Source organism: Vulpes lagopus, chromosome 13 (genome assembly GCF_018345385.1).
Source record: "Vulpes lagopus strain Blue_001 chromosome 13, ASM1834538v1, whole genome shotgun sequence".
Classification (NCBI taxonomy): domain Eukaryota; kingdom Metazoa; phylum Chordata; class Mammalia; order Carnivora; family Canidae; genus Vulpes; species Vulpes lagopus.
In genome coordinates this window covers 29975415-29995797 of record NC_054836.1, presented here as the reverse complement: position 1 = coordinate 29995797, position 20383 = coordinate 29975415, and positions in this window count along the sequence as shown.

Genomic DNA, 20383 nt, shown 5'->3' with positions numbered 1-20383 from the left:
TGCCTCTCTCTATGTGTGTCTCACGTGAATAAATAAATAAAATCTTTTTTAAAAATCAAACTACTAATGCCAGTAAAGTATTTGCATGACTTTCACTTTCTTGAGTGCAGGGTTTAATTTTCTTTGGATTTGCTAACATTGTATTGTAATTTAACATTCTGATATTACAGAATTAGTACAGTAGACACCCCTTATGTGGTTTGGCTTTCCACAGTTTCGGTTGTGGAAGTAGATGATCCTCCTGATGATTTGTCAGAAGGTCAATAGTAGCCTAACTTTACCTCAGAGTGCCTACATTACTCCCCTCACTTGCCTCACCACAAAGGCATTTAATCATCTCTCAACATTAGGAAGTGTGAGTACACTGTAATAAGATATTTTGGGGGACACTATATTCATGTAGCTTTTATTACAATATACTGTTAAAATTCTTCTATTTTAGTATTACTCGTTGTTAATCACTTGTCATGCCTAATTATAAGTTGAAATTTACCACAGTTGTGTAGGCATAGGAAGAAACACAGTCTATGTATAGGGTTTCAGACATTTACTGGGGGTCTTGGAATGTAGCCCCTGTGGCTCCAAGAGAGGACATCTGTAAATCAAGGAATTTGTTCAAAATAATTTTACCTTAAATTTTCTTTAAATGATTTTTCCAGATTACCTTAGCAAATATTTGGTTAATGTTAATTCATTTCAATTCACTAATTTAGTCCACAAATATTTGTATACTAATTACATGTTATGCTCTAGTCCATCATTTTATTTATTATGTTACTGACTTTTGTTAGCGTATTTCTTTTTCTTTAAAGATTTTATTTATTTATTTATGAAAGGCACAGAGATATAGGCAGAGAGAGAAGCAGGCTCCCTGCAGTGAGCCTGATGCGAGACTTGATTCTGGGATCATGACCTGAGCCAAAGGCAGATGCTCAACCACTGAGCCACCCAGGTGCCCCTGTTAGCATATTTCTTAACGTTAAATCACTTTTGGAATGTTGGTGTATTCAGCATTTTTGTGTGCTTATTCATTCCAGTTCCATCTGATCAATGCAAAAACTCACTTCTATCCCCTGAGTGTTGGGTAGGAGCAGACATAGCTGCACCTGGATCATCTTTAAGAAAAGGAGCGCTTAACAAAGGCTGGCTGACACATATGACTAACAATTTCTGTGTTTTCAACTATCATTTTATTTCTGCCAGCAGATTTTCAAGGTACTGTAGCAAAACCAATTTTGATTCTGATCATTTACACTCCATATTTGGAAATTTATTTTGATCACTCATTTGGAAAACAAAGGCAAAAGAAAAATTAAACTCCCTTACTACTTATATAGCCCACTGGCAAGTCCTTGAAACAGGCAGAGCTACCCTTCCTCTAGGAACTCAGCTGCCTCAATGTTAATACTTTGCTAAGAGCAAGAGACAATCTTAGCCCAACTCCCAGGATCCTGTAAGTCTACTTTAACATAAAAAATTCCTTTGGAAACTTCGTCTTCACCCTCCCAAGATACATTTTGGCAATCATCCTCCAAGCATATGACCCACCATTTAGACACAGAACAAGTCTCATTACCATGGTTTTATTAGTCAGTAATAAATGACCTTTTCTCAACAATAGCTAGCATGCTCAAGATCTTGGAAACCTACTTCCAAAATTTCCTAGAGACTTAACCCCTTCCCACCTTGAAAGTATATAATTGAAAAAAAAAATAAAATAAAATTAAAAAAAAAAAAAAAAAGAAAGAAAGTATATAATTGGCCACTCCTCATGACTCCAATGCAGCTCTTTTGGCCCACAGGTCCTGTCCCTGTGCTTTATAAAACCGCCTTTTTTGCACCAAAGATATCTCAAGAATTCTTTGTTGGCCATCAGCTTCGAACCCTAACATCTTTTCTACATCACTAGTTATTATTTTGTTTCTTTGAAAATACATGATTTTGAAAGTTTGTTAGACTATTACATGGAATTTTACTAGATCATAAGGAAATTTTCTTGTAAGTCATTCTTTTAGCAATATGAGTTCACCTAAGTTTTTTGTGTCATTCTTGCTAGTCAATAATTCAATCATAAAAAATAATTTTAAAGTAACTTCTAAAGGTGTTGAAAATAATTTTGATGAACATGTTCAAAGTTAAAGAACGGTCATCTGCAATTAAAAATAACAATTTCATGAATAAAGCCATATGAAACAGTGACTCTGTCATGCCATTTGATGTTCTAGGTGGTTCCCTAGGCAAGAGGACAGAAGAATTGGTCCTGTATTGTGCCCACTTAAACCATTTAGGGAAACCTGACTCATGAAAATAGCTGTCCTCCTGGTTCCCATTCTTCTGCTGTAATCAATTCTCCACACTGCAGCAAGACTGTTTCCTTTAAAATGCAAATCAGAAAAAAAAATAAAAAAAATAAAATGCAAATCAGATTAGTAAGTGGTTCATGGTGAGTTGCAAATGTAAAATTTCAAGTGAAAGCTGTAATCCATAATGATACACTTGTAGACATTTTTAAAAAGCCAATCAGATCATGTCTCTCCTTTACACGACACACTTCGATGGCTTAGAATAAAAATCAAAACCCTTACCTAGGCCTCAAGACAGATCTGACCACAAAGTGGTGACTCCTATCATCTTCTCATACTTCTTCTGCAAGGCTTCAGCTCTAACCACTCTTGCTTCCTGCCTATCCTTGGCCACCCTGAGTACTCCTCTCTCTCTCATTTAGGTCTTGCATTTCCTGGTCCCTCTGCCTGGAATGCTTTTCCATCACATATATCTTGGACTTATTCCCTCATTTCTCTTAGGTCTCTACTTTCCCATAGGCAACACGTGATTTTCTTATATAAAATGGCACTGCTTGTCACATTCTACCCCTTTGGGTAATATTGTTTTTTCTTATCAGCTCTAGTTAACTTTCTGCTTAGTTCCTCCTCTTATTGATTTCAGCCTTCAAGAGAGCTGGAACTTTGTCCGCTGTGTCATTGCTGTATCTCTAGTATCTTGAACAGTCTCTGGACTGTTCAGCCTACAACTTGAGTTTCTGTGAATTAGAAAAGGGCACTCCTGCCTCAAAATATTAGTATGCCAAACCTGGTGACCATAGTGATCGTTGTAAAACTATATGGCTATTGTCAGGTGGACACCCCCTGGAGATATGCAGTGCATAATTTGCATAATTATGAACATTGACTCTGCTCTTGACAGGTTGTAGCAATCAATAAATATTTGTTTAATTAATCTCTTCAGAGAAATACCTGTAAATCTAAATTACTTGTAAAATGTACCTCTGAAACACATGTTTAATGGCCACTATATTGGTGCCATAAGCCAAAACAAAAGTTTGGTTATACAGTCTTTGAAATTGGACTAAAAATATATCAAGACAGATGAGACTAAATAGAAAAGTTAAGGAGAATAGGCCTTAACAGATGTTCACTTATGGTTTGAGAGAAAAGGGAAATTTTTCCTTTTGCTCAGATGTCTGTCTTGAAATTCTCACATTTTTTTGCAGACAGTTTGGCTGACTTCCAAACATACATCGTTGCTTGTCTGGTATGAGGAATGCCATCTGTGCAGTATGGAAGTCCTTTTTCAGAAATGGACTGCTAATTATGCTCTGGGCAGGTGCTGTTAAAGTGAAATCAGGTGTCAAGCTTACAGTGGTCTAAAATGGCTATGTTTTGTTGAAAAAGAATGGCATAATATTGTAAAATGGAAATCAAGCATGGCATATAAGCATTCCATTTTGGGGGTGTTGCAAAGGTCAGATTGCATAGCAAAACTGTAAGATTTTCAAACTACTTCTACCATCAACAATGGAATAAAGCTTTACATTAAGTCAGGGATATAGTCTACATCAAAGTTATGCATTTCCTACTAAAATATCATCCCAATTATATTATTTTTGAAAAATCCATGGAGAACAGTGAGATGAAAAGTATAGCCACCAATTCCAAAATACATAAATTAATTCTGCACTATTAGTCAAAATTGGGTTTAAATAATTATTAAATGGAACCCCATTTTATTATCAGAGTAAACAGGCCTCCGTGGAGTCTTTTGCTCCCTCCATGGAAAAATGTCCAATTTATTTCCTTTACATATATTAATAAAAAGGAAGTATTACAGGCTTTCACAGTTTTACTTCAAACTCATGGTGGCACACTCATTTGATAAGGTGCTAACTCATATAAATTAAGGTACCAAAACCTCAGACAATTTTAAAAGTAGAAATGTCTACTACTATTGAAATGTCTACTACAATAAAAAGTCTTCATTAGCATTGTAAGAATCTAACTCTGTTATTGCTTATGGTATGTGACCTATCTGCTATTTGCAGTATAACTAATACATTATATCACCTAATCCTCACAGCAGCTCTCTTAGACTCAATTATCTCATCTGTCCTAGGCTACAGATGAGATAATTGTGTTCAGTAAATTGAAGTGTCTTGCCTAAATCCACATGGCACTACATGGCAGTGTTGGGGCTCATAATTAAGGCTTTTGAACCCCAAAGCCTGTGTTTTAACTATTTCAAAAATAGCCGTTTCTCTAAACAAGTATATTAGGTAGAAGGATTTCCCTTATTAGCTCATCTAATCTCAAAGGAAATGTCATTTGCATAGTAAAATATCACAATTTACATACTACTTGGTTTCAGCTGGAATTTTAGCCACTGTAGCCAAGACAAACAGGGCCACTAAGAGGAAGTTTAAAAAAGGCTTCTCCTTCATCATGAATTTAGTGGGTCTGTTAAAGCCAAGGAACTCAAAGCAAGAAGCTTATTCTTATATCCCATTCAATTGCTCAGTTATCTTGTTTCTTGTCCTACAATGGATTAGAATTATCAAATAAGACATGGAAAGTTGTTATTGCCAGAAACAGGCTATGAACTGGAAGCTTACATATCATAGGAGAATACAGAAAAAGAAAAAAGAGTGATTTGGAGCTGTTAAAAAAATACACCGAGGCATATTAAGAATTATAAGGGTTTATTTGAGCAAGAAGTGATTCAAATGGGATAATGCCAAACCGGAAGTGGTTAGGAGCATTCCACTGACAGGAGTTAGGGGAGACACTTTTATAGAAAACAGAAGGAGGCAAATTATTGATTAGTTAAAGGTTAAATTCCAGTTGGCTGTTTGTGATTGGATGGCCTTAGCATTTTGATTTTGTAACCTGGAGGCTTAGGTTTTTCATCACTTACTTATATAGACTGCCATGGCATAAGAGCCACATCAGTCTAATGGCCTCTATGTTTAATTAATTTCATAGAGCTAATTGCAGTTAGATGAAAAAAAATCTGTGTTATAGTATGATTTTGTTATTAGGATGTTTTTTAAATATATTTTTTATTGAAGTTCAATTTGCCAACATACAGTATAACACCCAGTGCTCATCCTGTCAAGTGCCCTCCTCAGTGCTGGTCACCAGTCACCCCATTCCCCACCCAACTTCCACTTCCACTATTAAGATGTTTTAAAAATAAGACAGCAGGTCCAAAATGAAGTGCTAAGCCCTCTGTCACCACACAGAGATTTAATTACAGTTTCAGTTCTCCCAGCAATGAGATCTTAAACCAGTCAAAAAGGAATCACCTGATGGGCACTGGTTAGGTAAACTGCCTGAAAGATCCCTTCCATCCTCTGAAGGAAAGTAACTTTGCAATAACCAACCTCCTTTTTGGCCACATGTAACTTCCTTGCTCCTGTTCCCTTCTGCCTACAAAATTCTTTCATTTTATATGGGTCTTCAGAGTTCTTTTCTATCTGCTAAATTGAATGCTGCGAGATTTGAATTCAATTTTGATCAAATAAATTCTTAAAAATATTAATGTGCTCAGTTTATTTTTTAATAGCTCTAGGGTCAGAGAAGCCTTCCAGGAGCATGGGGCACCTAGACAGGTCGCTGCTGACTCCCCCTGAGCTCACTACTCTTTCAGCCCCTGGAGGTTGATGGTAGGTCCCTCAGACCCTGGCTTCCCCCTACCTTTTACATTTTGTACTTTCAGACCTTGGGTATTTCTTTTTCTGGACTGGGTCCAGAAGTTGACCAGAGTCAGTGTGGGTCCAATGTAGAAACCGCACTGGGTCTGGTATCAGGCTGGGTCCAGCTTAAGCTAGAATTGGGTTCAATATGAGGCCTCAGGGAAGTAAAATTGTGTTTTAAGGCAGAACAAGCAGTTTAACCTTAATAAAGGTAATCTTGAAATACAAGTGGCCACAGTGGAGAACTTTTCGTCTAGATAGGCTTATTCATTTCTAAGGTGCCCTAGAGGAAAAGAAGTCTTAGCTAAGCATTCACTATAAATGGTCGAGGGGAAATTATTTTTCCTTCTATACAGTTTTTGGCGACCAGGATGAGATCCACTGAGACACACCACTTGTTCCAGAGACTGCAAAGGGCATCCTGGAAAAACTGTAGAGATCATCAAAGGGTGAGAATTCTTAGCAAAGTCAGGTCTCCCAGACCTCTATCTGGGGTGCCAGGTCAAGAGAGAAAGGTAAAATTTTACATTGTTCCTTTCAGATTGGCAGGCAAAAAACATTTGTAAGAATTACATCTTTGAATTGTGACTTGAGATTTTGCTTTCCAGTACCATCGGTTGTCAATCCTTTCCCCGTCTTCTTGTTTGTCTCATTTCGTGCCCTAAGAACTTGACTTACCTTGCTGCCTGACTAGGGCATGTGGGTTCTTGTGTGTGCAGGCAACTCAACCATCAGATTTGTGGTTCCCAAAATATAGGAGGATAGAATTTTCAATTGTACTCCATTTGTGGTGAGGATCGTACTGACTGTTGTCAGCTCTCAGGTGAGGGGAAGGCAATTGCCTACATCTTTCTTTTGGTTATCTCTGGGAGCGGCTCTGGATATTGGAAGAGTAGCATCATTTGCACCTCTTTGGGGGACGCCTCTTGTGTACATTGGATTTTTCAATACTGACAGGAATTTTACTGTTTGTCTCAGCTGAAACTGGACAAAACATTGAAAGAATTTTTTAAAGTAGCTCTATGGTCAGAAGTTGGCCAAATTTGAAGCTGATATTCAGAACCTGATAGGAGCTTTTTCTCAGTTCTTCTCCCATAAACTTCAGTGAAACTATGTACCCAGAGAAAAAGAAAAATATTCTGAAACCTTTGTGGAAGAATTTATTAAACCTTTACAAAGACACAGAGTTCTAAATCTAGAATATAGGAATCTTTTGACTTCCATGTTAGTTGAAGGTCTTCTTTCTGATACAAAGAAGCAATTTGAGGTTAATATAGTTGGATCAGTTTGGTCAGCCAAAGCATCATTCAGATTGCAACCCAGTTCTTGGAGGAATTAAAAGCAACTGGGTAGTAGAGTAGTTCTATTTTTAACATTCTGAGGAACCTCCATACTGTTTTCCAGAGTGGCTGTACTGGTTTGCATTCCCATCAACAATACAAGAAGGTTCCCTTTTTTGCACATCCTCACCAACATCTGTTGTTTCCTGAGTTGCTAATTTTAGACATTCTGACAGGTGTGAGGTTGTATCTCATTGTGGTTTTCATTCATATTTCCCTGATGATGAATAATGTTGAGCACTTTTTCATGTGTCTGTTAGCCATTTGTTGTATTCTTTGGAGGAATATCTGTTCATGTCTTCTGCCCATTTCCTAATGGGATTATTTATTTTTTTGGTGTTGACTTTGATGAATTCTTTATAGATTTTGGATATTAGCCTTTTAACTGATAAGTCATTTGCAAATATCTTCTTCCATTCTGTCAGTTGCCTTTTAATTTTATGTACTGTTTTTTTCATGGGCAGAAGGTTTTTATCTTGATGATGTCCCAACAGTTCAGTTTTGCTTTTGTTTACCTCGCCTCTGAAGACGTGTCTAGCAAGAAGTTGCTGCAGCCAAGATGAATAAGGTTGCTGCCTGCTTTCTCCTCCAGGAGTTTGATGGTTTCCTATCTTACATTTAAGTCTTTCAATCCATTTTGAATTTATTTTTGTGCATGATATAAGAAAGTGGTCCAGTTTCATTCTTTTTGCAGGTGCCTGTCGAGTTTTCCCAACACCATTTGTTGAAGAAACTGTATTTTTTCCATTGGATATTCTTTCCTGCTTTGTTGTGGATGGATTAGTTAACCATATAGTTGTGGGTCCATTTCTGGGTTCCCTATTCTTTTCCATTGATCTGTTTGTTTTTTTCACCAGTACCATCCTGTCTTGATGATGACAGCTTTGGAATAGAGATTGAAGTCTGGGATTGTGATGCCTCCCACTTTGTTTTCTTTTTCAACTTTTCTCCGGCCAGTAAGGGTCTTTTCTAGTTTCACACAAGTTTTAGGATTGTTTGTTCTGGTTCTACAAAAATGCTGGTGTTATGTTGATAGGGATTTCAATGAATGTGTAGATCGTTTTGGGTATACACATTTAACAATATTTGTTCTTCCAATCCATGAGCATGGAATGTTTTTCCATTTCTTTGTGTCTTCTTCAGTTTTTTTCATAAGTTTTCTATAGCTTTCAGCATACAGGTCTTTTACCTCTTTGGTTAGGTTTATTCCTAGATATCTTATGGTTTTATAAAAGACCTAGATTTAGATAGCAAAAGCTCTCCTTGGAGAAATATGCATCCTTTCTCTGTTCCCTTAAGGTACAGTCTCCTCTAGGAAGCCAGAGCCATAAGATCTCTGTGTTTGTGTATATATTTATGTGTGTCTACATATATACGTTATTTTTTAAAGATTTATTTATTATTTGTTCATGCAGAGAGAGAGAGAGAGAGAGAGGCAGAGACATAGGCAGAGGGAGAAACAGGCTTCCTACAGGGAAACTTATGCTGGATTCAGTTCCAGGATTCTGAGATCATGACCTGAGCCAAAGGCAGATGCTCAAACACTGAGCCACCCAGTTGTCCATATGTATGTTATAAACATGTGATTTTTTTTTCTGCCTTTGGATGGTGCTGCCAAAATTAATTTATAAAGAACTCTATTTAATGTGCTTTAAAAAAGTAAGAATACTATCATGGTGCCTGCATGGTTCAGTCAATTAAGCATCCGACTCTTGATTTCGGCTCCGGTCATACTCTCATGGTTGAGCCCAGAAATCATGGGATTCTTTCTCTTTCTCTTCCTCTGCCCCTCCCACTCTTGCTTTCTCTCTCTTTCTCTCTCTCTAAAATAAATAAATAAATCCTAAAAAATAGGAATACTCAAAATATAGAAACTAACCCAAATGTTTTTCAACTTCACATGGACAAGGATAATCTTCAGTAAATAAAAACTACTTTAAGTTTGGTATTTTAATTAAAGCAGCCTATCTTTAGAACTATCAATATTGAATTTAATGCAGCATATAACTTTTATTCTACTCAAGTTTACTAAAAGTCAAATAAGTTCGTGTTACTTCCATTACATAATTTCTCAGTGAGAACGAAAACTTAAGTTGATGGTTAACATTTAATGTCTCATAAAATTTTCATGAGTAATCTAAGCATAATGTTAAGAAAAAGTAAGTAGATATAAGTAAAAGTAAAATAATGTTTTAGAGTATCTACTTAAAATAGTTTCATAACCTTTTTGCTAACTTGAAATCTTACAGTTATACTGACATAAGTTAAATGATGAATATTCATTGAGTATCTAGATCATTTCCAAATAAGATAAAATGCTGAAATATTAATTACTGAACACTTTGGACTTCTTTTTACTAAGGAACTAAAGATACGACGGTCTACTAGTAAACATGTTTTGTGCCGCATTGGAAAATTTACTATGAAGAAGAATATACTCTTAGGAATTATGAAAGACATTTGTAAATTTGCCAACCACAGAATGCTAGTGTACCAGACAGTCCACAGTTGCTTACTTCTTAGGCTCCATTAGGAATTATGATTCTAAGGGCTAAAATTCTAATCAGTTTTGTAATTAAAAATACTTAGAAATAGTAAGAGTGAAAGAAATCAACTGTGTGTGAAAAGTAGGAAAGGAAAGTAAAATTACAGGTTGTTTCAGAATGAGAAAAAAGAAAAAAACTTTAGGACAAAAACTGAATGGATATTAAAAAAAAGTTGTATAAGGTTTGTGGAAAAAGAATCTGGGGAAAGGAATTTTATGTGGTCAAGCTGGCTAAGATTGAAATGGACTTAAGTGTTTTAAAAATGAATTTTAGTATCAAAAGCATACTGATACAAAACTAGAATCTGGTTTTCTCTCTGTTAAAAATAAATAGTTTTCTTGGATTATTGGTCTGCTCTTAATAAGAAATTGTGAACAAAGATTTTTCTTTAACTTTTCAGTAATCTATTTAGTAAAGTTTTTGTGTTTTACCAAAATAATTCATATGCTTCCCATTGAAGTAAAAGCTAGTCTTCTCCCTATAAGAAGAGCTAAATTTCATCCACAACTGTGTAATCCTCTGTACTTGTCCTTAACATCCCCTATTGTCATTTTGGTTAGATAGAAAATGAAGTATTATTTTGTAATTCCTCTACATGCAATTTAAAATTTAATAGCAATATGAAACTATTGTATAGCTATATATTTATAGTGAATAATTCAGTAGCAAATAAACCATAAATACATTTTTAACTAACATAACCATTAAAATATGCAATTCAACAAAACTATGTAGGATAAAAACCATTGGATTTTACCCAGTATTCATTAATGAGTGATTACTTTTATGATGACATAGGACTATTCTCTTACCTAGACCTTGTCATGTGAATATCTGTCTAGAGACTCTAGTTCAGTGACTTTTTAAAAAATTAATTCATTAATTATTTTTTAAGTTCAGTGACTTGTTATGTATGTTCCTTGGCTTATCACTGAATATTTAAATTAATTTATATTAATTAAATTTTGCTCACTGATGAAAAATATTTTTTAAGTTTTTTTTTAGATATTTAGATAAAATACAGTACCCCAGGGTCCTGCCTTTACTGGCTCAATTGATTCCAAATGCCAGTGGACTTACCCAGGCTTCCATCTGACTTTTGATTTAGGAATATTCCCACCTGTGACATCATAGTAAGTTGTTGCAGGGACATCCAGCCCTTTTAAGGTTTTGGGTAAGCTTTAAAAGAGACAGAGACTAATTTGATTTATAAATTATCATTCTTCTGTATACAAGAAGGCAACACAGTGCCTGAAATCTATCTCAAAGTTGTTTCTGTCTACACTTACATTATTGTAAAACAGCTACCCCAACAAAGTGTTAATAGTTTTTTATTCCATTTTTAGCTACTTCATCCCCCAAATTTTATCATCCACAGTACATGATAGTAGATTGGAAAGAACATTATCAAGAAAGAAGTATTCAATCAATTTCTACTGAAATCCTTACTCTTTGTCTGGGAACTCCACCCACCCTCCTTATAAACATTTGGCAATTTGTGACATTTTACACATATGAAGAGAAGACTTCATGTCCCAATAGATACCAACACCACATGTATACTATGTATCCAATAGGGAAAAGGGAGTAAAATCTAAGAAAATAAAAACAAATCCAAAAGGTAAGGAAAGAGAGTGTTGTAGGATTGCTAAATGCAGAATGATGCTGAAGTATTGGTTAATCCCCCGGGCAGTTAGTACTGCAGAACCCCTGTGGTAATGAGGGGCTCCAGGTGGCCTGCAAACTAGAATGAAGCAAACCTTATGAATATACAATATATCAAGAATATAATCAAATACTCATCTGCTATCAATAGCAAAAAATGTTATTTCTTCTTTTTGTCTTTTATTAGATTTTTTTTAACTTTATATTTTGAATTCTTTTAAAGACACCTAGAGAAAAAAAAAAAAGAGCTATTATTTGATTTTGGTGACTCTTCTTCCTTCCAAAATTCCACTTAGCTAAAAATCTTTCTGGAGCAAGGCAGTGTATAAAAAATAAAAACATGCCAATTGGTTAACATTTTCTTACCTTCTGGCTCAGTAGTAAATTATGATATTTTATACACTTTTGTCATGGCTTTCCATTCTGAAATTACTCCCTGAACTTGCTGTTGTGACTGCATCTAGATTCCACTCAACGCTGTCCTTAACAAATTTCAATGGGTAAAAAGCTGTGAGATGGATTTTCTAAATGTCAGTATTGGTGGATATATTTTCTGACCCACAGAATCTGTTAAGGCTGAGGGAACCAGAATCTGCTGACAGTCATAAGTCAGTTGTTAACAAATCCTTGATGTTGGAGCATAGACTAAAATTGGAGAGACACAGGGAGATTGGCTCCCCACCTCCCCAAGTATGTATTATTTTTTTTAAGATTTTATTTATTTTATTTTTTTAAAAAAGATTTTATTTATTTATTAATGAGAGACACGGCAGACAGAGCCATAGAGAGAGGGAGCCTGATCTGGGACTTGATTTGAGGACCCTGAGATCATGACCTAAGCGAAGGCAAACACTTAACTCACTGAACCACCCAGGTGCCCCTCCCCAAGTATTTAAATGGCTCAATTTCAAAACTATCACTTTAACTTCTAACCTTTGAGAACACATTTTTTCTAGGATATTATCATATTATAAATCACTCAAAATGATAATTTTTCCTCATGAAACAGGAAATAAGAGATAAAGATACAAATTATTTATTTTCATAAGTATAGGAAACAGCAAGAAAGGTGAAAAATTTGAATAAAGACAAGATAAAAATTGTTAAGCTATACTTTGTAATTTTGCCTTAGTGGCTGAACAAGACCAATACAAATAGTGTTTTATAAACACAAAATTTCATCTGACACATTTTTAATTTTTTTTAATTCAAGCATAATTTCGTATTTTTGGATATCATACCCCTGGCTTTTCACTAGAGATTCATAATATACCTTAAACTGGATTTATTGTTAGGTTTCCTTTTCTTTGGGGAGCATGTTAGCTCTCCATTTCTCCTTATCTGGTGTTTGTATTTCAATTACTATTACCTCCTTAGTCAGTAAATTGCTTTTTGTGGTTGGTAGTAGATTTTTTTTCCTAAAACATCTATAAATCCAGTTTGGAAATTCAGTGTACTGTTAAATATTTTTAATCTTACATGGAAAATACTTGGGCAGAAATTGCCAATGAAAATGATATCTCTTACTCAAAAGTGACATTTCCCAAAGTAGTCATATTTAACAAACAATTTTGATGGCCTGTATTAAAGACTCTTTGATGTAATTCAAAGTATAATCCAATGTATATTTCCCATTAATCAGTTTCATATAAAACATTTAAAGGATTAATTTTACTAATCTAGGATATACCAGTATGGTTGTTTATGGCTACAGGTCTTATATATCTCAATGAATTTTTTGATAGGAAAATGATTCCTCTTCTTTCTAGCTAAGTTGGGTTTTTTTTAAATTAATTTTTATTGGTGTTCAACTTACCAACATACAGAAAAACCTCAGTGCCTCAGTGCCTCAGAGCCTCAGTGCCCGTCACCCATTCCCCTCCAACACCCGCCCTCCTCCCCTTCCACCACCCCTAGTTCGTTTCCCCGAGTTAGGAGTCTTTATGTTCTGTCTCCCTTCCTGATATTTCCCAACATTTCTTTTCCCTTCCTTTATATTCCCTTTCACTATTATTTATATTCCCCAAATGAAGATGTTAACATGTCATTGTGCCTTATCTCCAGCCACTCCCAGTGGCACTAGACATTGGGGGCATGCTCTAATTTTTCCACATGTATATATATCCATATCTTTAAACCCTGGGTATAGTTTTGTTCTGTAGCTAACATTTTAACTCATGCACCACAGTGGGTTTTGTTTGTTTTTGTACCTTTCAGAAACACTTTCCTGCCAGGATTCTCCTTCTTTTGCTTGAACCACCTTTCCTGTCAGTGTTTTCCAAGACTACATCTGGTCCTCTTTGAGATTATCACTCAAACTCTGCTGAGTGTCACAGGTTTTACTCTGTATTAGGGAGTTAACTTTCTGAGAAGATGACATGTATATAGACTGAAATCTAAGTAGTTGAACTGAGATTCAGGAATAGTTGCTTTTGGCTGACTCTTATTCTCTTTACCACTTTTCTGAAAATGAATATATTTCAATTAGTTGCCCAAATTAAACATTTTGCTTTTCTTCTAAAACCAAGGGGTAAACTTCTCTCTTTATGAAATGTTTTATAACCTCCATTCTTACTCATTCATTAGAGTATTCAATTTAAATATCATTTTGAGATCTTTACCATATTCAGTTTACTATATTAAATGAAACAATATATTTGTAAGGTGTATGTTTGTATTGAATGTAAAAAATGAATATTCTACTTTAGATAATCTGATAGATTAGATCATTATTTTCACCAGTTGTTTGCTTCCTTCCCTGGTTCAGGGCTGCTTCATAAAACACTCTTTCTCAATGGAAAGAGTTAGAATTCCTTGGAAATTGTATTTTCATGTAAATATGCTGAGACAAAAAAATTAAGAAAATAACAGAATTTAATGTGTTTAGATAAATATAAATTAGATAAAAGCTTGCAAACAATTAAAAATGTAATTTTTAAAGTTTTCAAATATTATTAGAGCTTTGTATAAAACTTGAGCTTGAGATAGGAATGTCTTCTGTAAAGTTTCAAACTAAAGAGGGGAATATATTTCCAATATATACTGATATTTCAGTGGTGTCAGGTTTCCAGTTGAACATGGTAACTATAGTGAGATAATTTTTTTTAATTGACTATGAGTTTTATTAATTCTACTTCAAATAAGTTATGCTTTCATTTCACTTTTATGAATTTGTTTTTTCTTTATGTTCTTAGAAGAATTCATGACCAACATGACTGTGCATTTAAGACTTTCACCACATAGCTATTTCACATAAACCTTAACAGGTGGCATTCACATCATGCATACTCAGGCTGCCCAGTGATGGCAAATGCAAAGAGTCAGGTCCAGACATATAAAAAATATTGTTTTCCTAGACACTTTTCCTGTAATAGGACACATCTCCACCTGGAACAAATCCACAGATACTTCAAAGTGCAATAAATCCCATTCAAACTTATTAGCTCTTTCATTTCCTAGACGGACTTCTCCTGTGTTATGTCCTACTCAAATTATACCACTGCACATTATAATCCTAAGTCAAAATTGCATCTTCCTTCTGACTCTTTCCCTTCCTGCACTCAAATTGATGGTTGGTAGTTCAGTTAACTCTCCTGAATCTTTGCTCTGCTACTCCTTCTTTGATCTTATTACCTTGACAATGACACTCATTATTATTAGACATCTTGGTGATTTTATCTATCTCCAGAAAGAATTAAAGTTTGCTTCTGGCATTCTTTTAGGCTAGGAGCACATAACCTTAATCCAGTTAGGAATGAGATAATTTGTAGCTGAGTTTGTCTATTTGAGGATGATTTACTTCTAATTTATCCTTATTCTAAGGTATGACTCTGAGCCTCTCTTTATTGGAAACAGAACTTAATTTTTTTTCTATATTCCACACCTACTCATTTAGCATCTTCAGATTATAGAAATTTGCTGAGCTTCTGATCCTGTCACTTTATTCAGTGAAGTCATTTAGCTTCTGAGCTAATGCTTGGAATCCGCAAATGATTTGATTACTTTCTTTCTCCTCAGGACTGAGGCTTATCAAGTCCTACCTTTCTCTCTCTAATGCCTTCAAACTTATTTTTTTTATGAAAAATGGATATAACATAAAATATACCCTTTTAAGGTGAACATCTACCTTATTCCCAAACATTTTATGATCCCAAAAGAAAATCCTATAATCATAAAGCAGTTACTTTCCATTACTGCCCTCATCCTCCAGCCCCTGGAAATCAATTTTCTGTGTTTCTGAATTTATCTCTTCTAGGTATTTCATATGAGTGGAATAATAAAATATGCAACCTTTTTGTCTGACTTCTTTCACTTAACAAATTTTTAAAGTTCATTTATGTTAAATTAACTATGTAGTCATATTTCATTTTAATGGCTTAATAATATTCCATTGTTTGTAGAGATCACATTTTGCTCATCTAGTCATCTATTTGTAGACATTGGGGATGTTTTCACCATTTGGTTATTGCAGATGGTGTTTCCATAAACATATATGTCCAAGTAATTATGAAGTGCCTGTTTTCAATTCTTTTGGGCATACACCTAGCCTTGGAATTGCTGGTCACATGGTAATTCTATGTTTAATTTTTTTAAAGAATTACCAACCTGTTTTTTTTACAGGAGCTAAACAATTTTACATTCTTACCCAGCAATGTATAAGATTCTGATTTCTCTACATCCTTGCTAACAGTTGTTATATGCTGTTGTGTTTTTATTGTTGTTTTTTAAAATAGTGGCCATTCTAATCTCTAATGATTAATGTGAGCTTCTTTGCGTGTGATTGTTGGTCATTTGTGGGTCTTATTTGGAGAAATAGCTGTTCAAGTCTTTGGCCTATTTTGAAATTGGGAAGTTTGACTTTTTGTTTTTGAGTTTTATGAATTCTCTGTGTATTCTGGAAAGTTTACACTTATAATATAATAGAATTTGCAAATATTTTATCATGTTAGTCATCTTTTTATTTTTTAGCAGTGTCCTTTGATGAATGAAAGTTTTTCATTTTGATAAAATCCAATTTAACTCTTTTTTTTCTCCTTTTGTCATGTATTCTTTTGTGTTATATATAAGAATTCACTGTCAAATTCAGTCATGAAGAAACAATCCTGTGTTTTCTTCTAATAGTTTTATGATTTTAGTTCTTCTGTTTAGGTTATTAGTTTATTTTTAGTTATTTTTTTAACATGGTATAAGGTAGGGACTCAACTCTCTCCTTATATATGTAGGTATCTAGTTAGCACAGGTTTTTTGGGTTTTTTTTGTTTGTTTGTTTGTTTGTTTTAGTTTCAAGTTTTTATTCAAATTACAGTTAACATATAGTGTAATTTTAGTTTCAGGAGTAGATTTTAGTGACTCATTACTTATATCAGCACAGTTTTTGAAAAGGCTGTTGGGGGCGCCTGGATGGCTTAGTCAGCAAAGAATTCAGTTCTTGATTTCGGCTCAGGTCATGATCTCATAGTCATGCTATGGAACCCCATGTTGAGCTCTGTACTCAGCATGGAGTCTGCTTCAGATTCTTTCTCCCTCTCCCTCTTTCTCTTTCAAATAAATTAATTAATTAAATCTTTTTTTTTTAAAGGAAAGATTATTCTTTTCCTATTAAATGATCTTGGTATTCTTGTCAAAAGCCTATTTGGGTATAGATATACAGGTTTATTTCTGGACTCTCAATTGTATTCCATTGGTCTATATTTCTAACCTATGTCAGTACTACACTATTTTGACTACCATAGCTTTGTACTAAGTGTTACTAATTGGAATATAAGTCCTCCAACTTTTTTCTTCTTCTTCTCTATTGTTTTAGCTCTTTAGGACCCCCCTTGTTATCCCATATGAATGTAAGGATGGTCTTTCCCATTTCTGAAAAAAAGACTGTTAGAATTTTGATATGGATAATTTTAAATCTGTAGATTACTTTGAGTAGTATTGCAATCTTAATAGCATTGTTTTCTAGTCTGTGAACATAGGATATATAACTATTATTCTATATAGATTCTATATAGGAAGTCTTCCTTCCTTCTTAATTATTTTTTCAAAAATATTTTGTAGTTTTCTCAAATATAATTGTTTTAAATAACTTTTGTTACTTAGGAGAAGGTTTAAGTTCACAGTAAAACTGAGTGGAAAGTACAAAGAGTTCTCATGTACCACCTGCCTCTCCCTCGCCCCCTGAACTTCCCACTGTTAACATTCCCCATCAGAGTGGTACATTTGTTACAATGAACCTAAATTGTTATATTGCTACCACTCAAAGTATATAGCTTTCACTGAGGTTCACTGTTAGTCTTGTACATTCTGTGGATTTTGACAAATAGATAATGATATATGTTCATCTTTGTTGTATCATGCAGAATATTTTCACTGTCTTTGTTCTCTGCCTATTCATCCCTTTCTTGCATGAAATCCCTGGGAACTACTAATCTTTTTACTGTCTCCATAGTTTTCTTCATTTTTCATTTTCCAGAATGCCACATAGTTGGAATCATATAGTATGTAGCCTTTTCAGACTGGCTTCTTTCACTTAGTAATATGTGTTTAAGTTTTCTGTAAGTCTTTTCATGGCTTGATAGATCATTTTAAGTATTTAGTACTGAATAATATTCTATTGTCTGGATGTATCAGTTTGTTTACCTAGTCTCCTTTTAAAGGACATTTTGATTGCTCATATGTTTTACCAATTGTGATAAAGCTATGATAAACTGTGTGGACATAGTTTTTAACTCCTTTGAGTAGATACCAAAGAGTACAACTGCTGGATCATATGGTAAGATAATGCCTAGTTCTATAAAAAACAAAACAAAACAAAACAAAAACAAAAACAAAAAAACTGTCAAACTATCTTCCAGAGTGACTCTACCATTTTGCATTCCCATCAGTAATGAATTAGATTTCCTACTACTCCATATCTTCATCAGTATTTGGTATTGTCAGTGTTTGGATGCTCACCATTCTTACAAGAATAGAATAGTATGTTGTTTTAACTTTCAAATACATTGAGTTGGCTTATAGTACTTGCTCACTCTTTCCATTATATAAAAAACTTACTCAGTTGTGGGCTTATATTATTATAGTAACATATAGTAAACTTTATATTGTTAAAGATAAATATTATTTACCTTTGTTTTTTATATATTTTTATTATTTTTTTATTATTTACCTTTGTATCAGTTATATATAGAGTGTGTGTGTTTGTGTGTGTACTTGTGTTATATTGTTTGGCTTCAACAAAAAAAAAACCCACAAAATTTTGGGGGTGCCTGGGTGTTCAGTGGTTGAGCATCTGCCTTCCGCTAAGGGTATGATCCCGAGTCTGGGATCAAGTCCTGCCCGCATTGGGCTCCCTGTGAGGAGCCTGCTTCTCTCTCTCTCTGTGTCTCTGCCTCTCTCTCTGTGTATCTCTCATGAATAAATAAATAAAATCTTAAGACAATTTTTTTGAAAATAAATTGGATATTTTGTCTTTCTAATCAATATTTTCTTAGTGTTAATTATGAGTTTACCAAAGTACAGCAAAGCATATGGCAATGTCAGGTGTAAGCTGTATTAACAGCCTGGTTATAATTATAATGTATCTGAGAAATATAAGAAATAAACAGATGATCTTTGAAGATTTTATTGTCAGGCATGTATTATAATGCTATGTATGATGGAATGGACAGCAATAAACTGACACTAAAATATAGTCCTCGTTTTCTAAAACTAAGGTGTTCCCAGACATATAGAAACTATTGAGGGTGATAGATATATTTATTATCTTGATTGCAGTGATGGTCTCATTGATCTAACACCACAAAAGTAGGTAACAAAATAAATACAGTTTTTTTTAAAAAAAAGATTTTATTTACTTATTCATGAGAGACAGAGAGAGAGAGAGGGAGAGGCAGAGACACTGGCAGAGGGAGAAGCAGGCTCTATCAGAGGGAGTCTGATGTGGGACTTGATCCCAGGTCTCCAGGATCACATCCCAGGCTGAAGGCAGTGCTAAACCACTAGGCCACTGGGGCTGCCCTAAATACAGATTTTTATGAGGAAAATTATAAAACTCTGAAAAAAGAAATACCAGAAATTCAAAATAAAATGAAGGTATTCCATGTTCTTGGATAGAAAGTTCAATATTGCTAAGATTCCAAATCTTGCCAAAGCATCCTATTTAACATAATCTCAGTCAAAATTCTGGTAAGTTATTCTGATTCTGATTTGATGGAAGTCGAAAAGCCTAGAATAGCCAACATGGTACAGGAGAAAAAATGAAGTCAGAGGCTTGAAACTACTTAAGTTCAAGACTTAATATAAATCTAGTGTATTCAAGAGAGTGTGATATTGATAAAAGAATTTAAAACTATATCAACTGATCAGAACAGACAGCCCAGAAATAGACTCACACAAATATAGTAAATTCATCTTTGATCCAGGGGCAATGGCAATTCAAAGGAGAAAGGACAGTCATTTTAGTATATGGTGCTGGAGCAACTGGACATCCATATACAAGTTTTAAAAACCATACCATTTACAAAGATTAACTCAAAATGAGTCATATACCTAAATATAAAGTGCAAAACTATAGAATATCTGGAAGATAAGCTAGATTATCTATTTGATGTTGGGTTTGGCAATGATTTTTTAAATGGAACCAAAGTGCACTCAATGAAAGAAAAATGTGATAGGTTGGTCTTTTTAAAATTAAAGACTTCTGCTCTGCAAAAGACACTGTCAAGAGAATAGAAATACAAGCCAAATATAGAGAAAGAATATTTGCAAAACACATATCTGACAAAGAACTTTTATATCCAAAATATACAAAGAAATCCTAAAACTAAGTAATAAGAAAGCAAACAGCTGAATTT